The sequence below is a fragment of the Apium graveolens genome, unplaced genomic scaffold, assembly GCF_009905375.1.
Source record: "Apium graveolens cultivar Ventura unplaced genomic scaffold, ASM990537v1 ctg3389, whole genome shotgun sequence".
NCBI lineage: Eukaryota > Viridiplantae > Streptophyta > Magnoliopsida > Apiales > Apiaceae > Apium > Apium graveolens.
In genome coordinates this window covers 91,441-97,537 of record NW_027418082.1, presented here as the reverse complement: position 1 = coordinate 97,537, position 6,097 = coordinate 91,441, and the positions used below count along the sequence as shown (strand labels likewise).

Here is a 6,097-nt window from a genome sequence, read left to right as displayed (position 1 = left end):
AAGAATTTGCACCTTGGCTAGGTCCTTGTTCCTGTCTCGCAGACCCCCCTGCTACAATGAGACTCATATCCTCTTGAATACGTCTGAGTGTATCCGGTGAAAACGGAATGGGGTTAGCCACTTCCTCGAACAACAAGTCCCTGTGAGGAGCAGGCAAAGCTAACATAGGGGGAGCAACATAATTATGCCCAATAAAGTTCGACAACTCATCGGAATTCATACTACCCGAGTGTTCTGAGTTTCTAGATGCCATAGATAAAGAAAGAAAAGAGCTTGGTGAAGTAGAATGGCGGAACAGGTTTGAGAAGATGAAGAAATATACTAAATAAGGTAAGAAATAAACAGGGGGAAAAAGAAAAGTGATGGGCGGGAGACAGAAATGGTAAGAAAGTGTATATCTGCTGGGTATTAGATCCGGATAATAGCTTGTTGCAGCTAGGCGGGAAAGTAATCTGTATTATAGAATGGCGAACAAAGTAATCTGTATTATAGAGATAATATGCTTTAACAGAATAATTAAAACATTCACATGAACACACCTATCTTTCAAAACTCACTTAATTTTATATTAAAATCAAGCTAGTTTTTTGCTACAAATTTCTGGGTTCTTGGTATGTTAAGAACTCAACTTCTCTCTTGAGAGTTACAAGATTTTTCAGATCTATTTGTTACTCTTAAAACAAAGCATCCAATGTTTACTTTATAGAACAGTAAACACTGGTTTTTACATAGCATGTAACAGCATGTACTAAACCGTACTTTTGGATAACTAAATCTTTATATTTCTAGCCTAGTATATCTTTGGAAATCGTACATGCCAGTGACTTAATTTTTCCAGTTAATCTTAGCCTCTAATCTTGTACTCTTCAAGCTGCTTTTGTAGACTTTTCAAATCTGTGATTGATTTGTTTGTTGATTGATAATCTTGGATATTAAACTGATCTGCATTCTCTACTTGAGTTTTACATCGAGATCTCCAGTTAGTCATATAGAGAACTCGACATCTTGATAAGTATAATGACTTATCGAGATCTCTGATAACTCCATAGTTGGTTGACTTATCGAAGTCTCTGAGTTCTCTATAAGAGAATTTGGCTTGTCGAGATCTCTCATCTTCATGTCTTCACTTCGGCTTATCGATATCTCTGAGTTCTCTAGTGACAAATTGACTTATCGATATCTCAGAGGTCTCTAGTGATAAATTGAATTATCGGTATCTCAGAGATCTCTAGTGATATTTTGACTTATCGATATCTCATAGATCTCTAGTGAAGAAATGACTTGTGGATATCTCCAATCTTCATATCTTCAATTTGGCTTATCGATATCTCTGAGTTCTCTAGTAGCTTTTCTTGACTTCTCGATAAGCCATTCTGGAGTTCTCGAATGACTTCTCTATAACACATAATCTGTGACTTGTAGATTTCTTGGTTTAGAATGTTTTTCCCAAAACAGATTTATTCAATTCCAAGCTTCTTCACACTTTCTCCGAGGCATGATCTTCATGATCTTTTTTCAGGGTTTATTCTTAGGCTTGAAACTGTTTACAGAAAAATACTCATGTCTAATCTAATTACACTTTAACAGACTTAAGTGTTACAATACAAAATGCAAACTTAGATTATCATACAACTTACTTAGGGTTGTCAATTTGACTTAGTCTTGTTATTGTACAGGCATGTCTTGCACAACAACTTTCATACAACTCAATGGGACTAATGCTACATTGAAATATAAGTTGGTCCCCCGTTAATGGTATGTACGAGGTAGCCCCTATTTATAAATAAGGAAATCATTGTTGTATGAACACAAGTGAAAGATATAAAATTTTTATTATAATTGTATGTTAATCCATAGATACTTGGTCTCCGTATTCATGTCCATTAGATAAAGCCTATTTCTCAAAACAATGGCCACGTTTTCTACCCTCTGAAAGATATTGTAAGGCCAACTGTACTTAGATGACAACTTATGATTACCTCTGGTTCGCAAAGTAGTCCTTATGGTTTAACTTCACAAATACCTCATCTCCTTCCTCAAATTCTCTATTAGTTCTTCTCTTATTGGCATACCATGCCATTCTTTCTTGTACTTTGATTAAATTAGATTTGAGTAATCTGATCAAAATACGGAAAAACTCCATTCAATTCTTGATGAAAACACCCCTTATTGAAATATTGAAAATGGCCTAGCTAACGAGCGATCTTTCTCTTGCTCATAAAAAGGATATGAAAAAGGTTGGCGAAAGTGTAAACTAGTGCCGGTTAGGATTAATAATCATGATGTTTCGAAACTATTAGCTCTACTCGAGCTTTCTAAACATGAAGCAACATAGTGTTGATTGGCATTTATGACACTTTATAATGCTCTATTAATCTTTGAATTGATGCATTTGTACTCAAGTTGTTGGTGTTTTAATGTGTTTTCTAGTGTTTTTACATTTCAGGCATTATTCTAAGAATCATGTGAATTAACATTGTTTTGGTGCTAATATGGTGTTACGATGGTGTCCAAGGAATAAAGCTCAGGAAGCCAACTTGATTGCAGCAAGAATTAAAGAAATTCAGAAGATTTTCCAGAAGCACGGCGCGCCCGCGCTGGTCTAGCGCGCGGCCGTGCCAATTTGTCAGAGAGCCAGCACGCCCGCGCTAATGAAGCGCGCAGCCGCGCCGGGTCGAGATCCCAGAATCCTGATTCTAGTTGATTTATAGTTGGAGGACTTCTATCTTGCATGGGCTGCTATATATACTTAATAAAAGGATGTTTTCCATAGAGAGACATACCAGAGCATAAGGAGAGTCGTAAGAAGACCGTGTTAGCATGATTCAACGAAGACAAAGAAGATCTTATTTTTACTTGTGAATTTTTGTTTTAAGTTGTAACTTGGATGCTAGTTTTCTTATTCACGAACCTTACTCTTGTTTTGTACTTGGTTTTATTATTTATTCAGTATAAAGACTACGTTTATTATACCATGCTTTCATCGAAACCCACGTTGATGTCATCATCCGATTATGGGCTAATCGTTATCATGGGGTTCTAACGGATTTATTTATGGATTTCTTTAGTTAATTTGTTTCTATACTTTAGTATGTGGTGATTGTATGATAACCTAGTTTTGGTTGTGCTTATTCGTCTTATGAGCGTCGCGAACTTATTAGATAGCAGGTTAATCTTTAATGAAGCGACGGTGAATTTAAGGATTTAGAACTTGCCATGCTAGCATAGGTTCATGTGTCATTGTTATGCATGATTTATAGGTAATTTTAACCATCTTACTTGTCCTATGTAATCACGATGGATAACTTGTGCTTTAAACCCTTATGTTGTCAAATTCTATAGACATATAGGGTCTCAATATAATTGGCGTCTATTCATATTCTATCTCTTTTGTGGATATCTGATAGTATGGTATTCGTGCAACAAAAGTTGGCGTTTATCAGTCTCGTGTTATCTGATTAGTGTCATCACCATTGCATGATAAGGTTAAGAACATTAAGGCTATTGAATGAAGTATTTAATGAAGTTAGAATCCCATGTTTGTCTCATATAATATACAATTCTCTTTGCTCTCTTAGTTATAATTGTTAGTTTAAATCGTAGTTATATCAACCCCAGTTTGTTATCGTCTTAGCATTGGATAATAACCATATCATCGGTGCATAAGTTACATAGTTAACCAAATCCAGTCTCTGTGGGAACGAACTAGAAACAATTCTATATTACTTGCGAACGCGTATACTTGCGTGTATTATTAGCGCGTGTTTAGCGACTAACAAGTTTTTGGCGCCGCTGCCGGGGACTGCAATGTTAATTGTTTGATTATGTATTTATCATCAGTGATTGTTAAAGTTCATTGACTCGGACATTGTTACTTATCGGTTTCCTTGTCTTATTTTGGGTACTCTAGCGAGCGTGTATGTATACGCGTTCTCGGTCTCATAAGAGAAGCCGAGGAAGAAGTTGTAGTGGTTCGAAGGGAAGTTTTTGAGGATGAAGAGAAGGTAGAAGAAGAAGAGAAAATCGAGGAACCAGTTTTAGTGGTGATGGGAGATCAAGCAGAAATTCCTAAGGCTTTGATGGACTATTCTCAGCCTAAGATCAATGATATTTAGTCAAGCATCATCAGGCCAGCCATCTCGGATAACGCTTTTGAGATCAAGTCAAGCATGATTCAGATGATACAGAACTCAATTCAGTTTGGGGGTTCTCCTACTGAAGACCCCAACATGCATATCAGGGATTTCATTGAGATCTGCGACACTTTCAAGTTCAATGGTGTGACTGAAGATGCTATTAAGCTGTGACTATTCCCATTCTCTCTGAGGGATAAAGCGAAGTGCTGGTTACATTCTCTACCACCAGGGTCTATCACCATATGGAAGGATCTTGCTCAAAAGTTTCTCACTAAATTCTTCCCTATGGAGAAGACTGCCGCAATCAGGAATGCTCTTACTCAGTTTGCTCAGAAAATTGGTGAATCTCTGTGTGAGGCTTGGGATCGATATAAGGAGATGCATAGGAAGTGCCCACACCATGGCATGCCTGATTGGATGATTATAAACTATTTTTATAATGGATTGGGTGCTACTTATAGACCCATGCTCGATGCAGTATCAGGAGGAGCGTTGTGGGCTAAGAGCTACAATGAAGCTTATGAATTGATTGAACTGATGGCTGCTAATGAATACCAGAATCCTTCCCAGAGACTGACTCAGGGAAAAGTAGCAGGAATTCTCGAGTTGGAAGTAACTGCTATAGCTTCCCAACTTAAGGCTTTGACGATGAAGGTGGACACTTTGACTAATTATGGAGTTAATCAAATCACTAGTGTCTATGAGCTTTGTGCTGGTGTCCATGAGACTTATCAGTGTGCTATTTCTAGTGAATCAGCTCAATTTGTAAGCAATTTTCAGAGATCACAACAACAAGCTCCAGCCACTTATCATTCAAACAACCGCAATCATCCTAACTTCAGCTGGAGCAATAATCAGAATACGGTACAACAATCTTATCAGCCATACACAGCAAGGCGGTATAACCCTCCTGGTTTTTAGCAACCGCAATATATCCCGAAGCAACAACTTCAATTTCAGCAGTTACCTCAATCTAATGAAAAAACTGAATTGGAGGAGTTGAGGCTCATGTGCAAGAGCCAAGCTGTGTCTATCAAGATCTTGGAGAATCAGATCGGGTAAATTGCTAATGTATTACTGAATCGACAATCTGGAACGCTTCCGAGCGATACTGAAGTGCCAGGCACGAAGGAAGCTAAGGAGCATGTTAAGGCAATCACATTGAGGTCTGGTAAGGTTGTGAATCCTGAAAAAGCTAAGACTCCAGATTCTGAAGTCGAGGCTGAATAAGAAGAAGTGCAGAAGGAAGCCAAAGTGGAGCCAAGGAAGACTACTTGTTATTCCTAGAGGACTAACAATGAGATTTACAGAAGGGGGGGTTGAATGTAAATCTCAAAACTTTTTCAAGTTTTGAGAAGTTTATTAAAGCAGTGTGTTCTAGATGAACAAGTGTATGAATTGCTTTGAGCTAATGCAGACAGATATATATTCAAACACAAAATGTAAAGATCACAACAAACTTTAAAAACTTTTCTGGTAGATTTGTTGTTCTACCAGAGATGGTATATTAGAAAATCTGTGTTCAACAATGTTGATCACAGCTGCATCCTAGTACAAACTAGATGAATTTTCTCTCAAGATATTTCTTAACAGCTCTGGAAAATCACTATCTAATTACTAGCTTCTTCTTGGTTTATATATTACCAAGTGTACAAGTGAAAAACAATATAAAATTACAATAGTAAAATAAGTTCTTCACTTGCTTCTTTTCCTGTTCACTCCAGTACTTTGTTGACTATTGCATCTTTGTACTAAAGAAGAACGGCTGCTTTTTCTGTTGATCCTGAAATTCGGCTACCACATCTCACTTTTCTCTGTCAACCCATGTGCCTCTGTTTGTAGGTACAACTACCACTTATCAACGGCTAATTAGCAGAACATCCGTTGAAGCTTTCATCCGTTGATGACTTCATCCGTTGAAGGATGTTATCCGTTGAAGCTTTCATCCGTTGATGCATTTA

The 6,097-nt window shown here is 37.4% G+C and overlaps 1 non-coding gene across 1 annotated transcript; it reads right to left on the bottom strand.

Moving 5' to 3' along the window:
• Window positions 1-4,436: 4,436 nt before the first annotated feature.
• Window positions 4,437-4,543, bottom strand: LOC141701136 (small nucleolar RNA R71). The gene has a single exon (XR_012566686.1). It is a non-coding gene; the product is annotated as a small nucleolar RNA R71 (small nucleolar RNA).
• Between the last annotated feature and the right edge of the window lie 1,554 nt (window positions 4,544-6,097).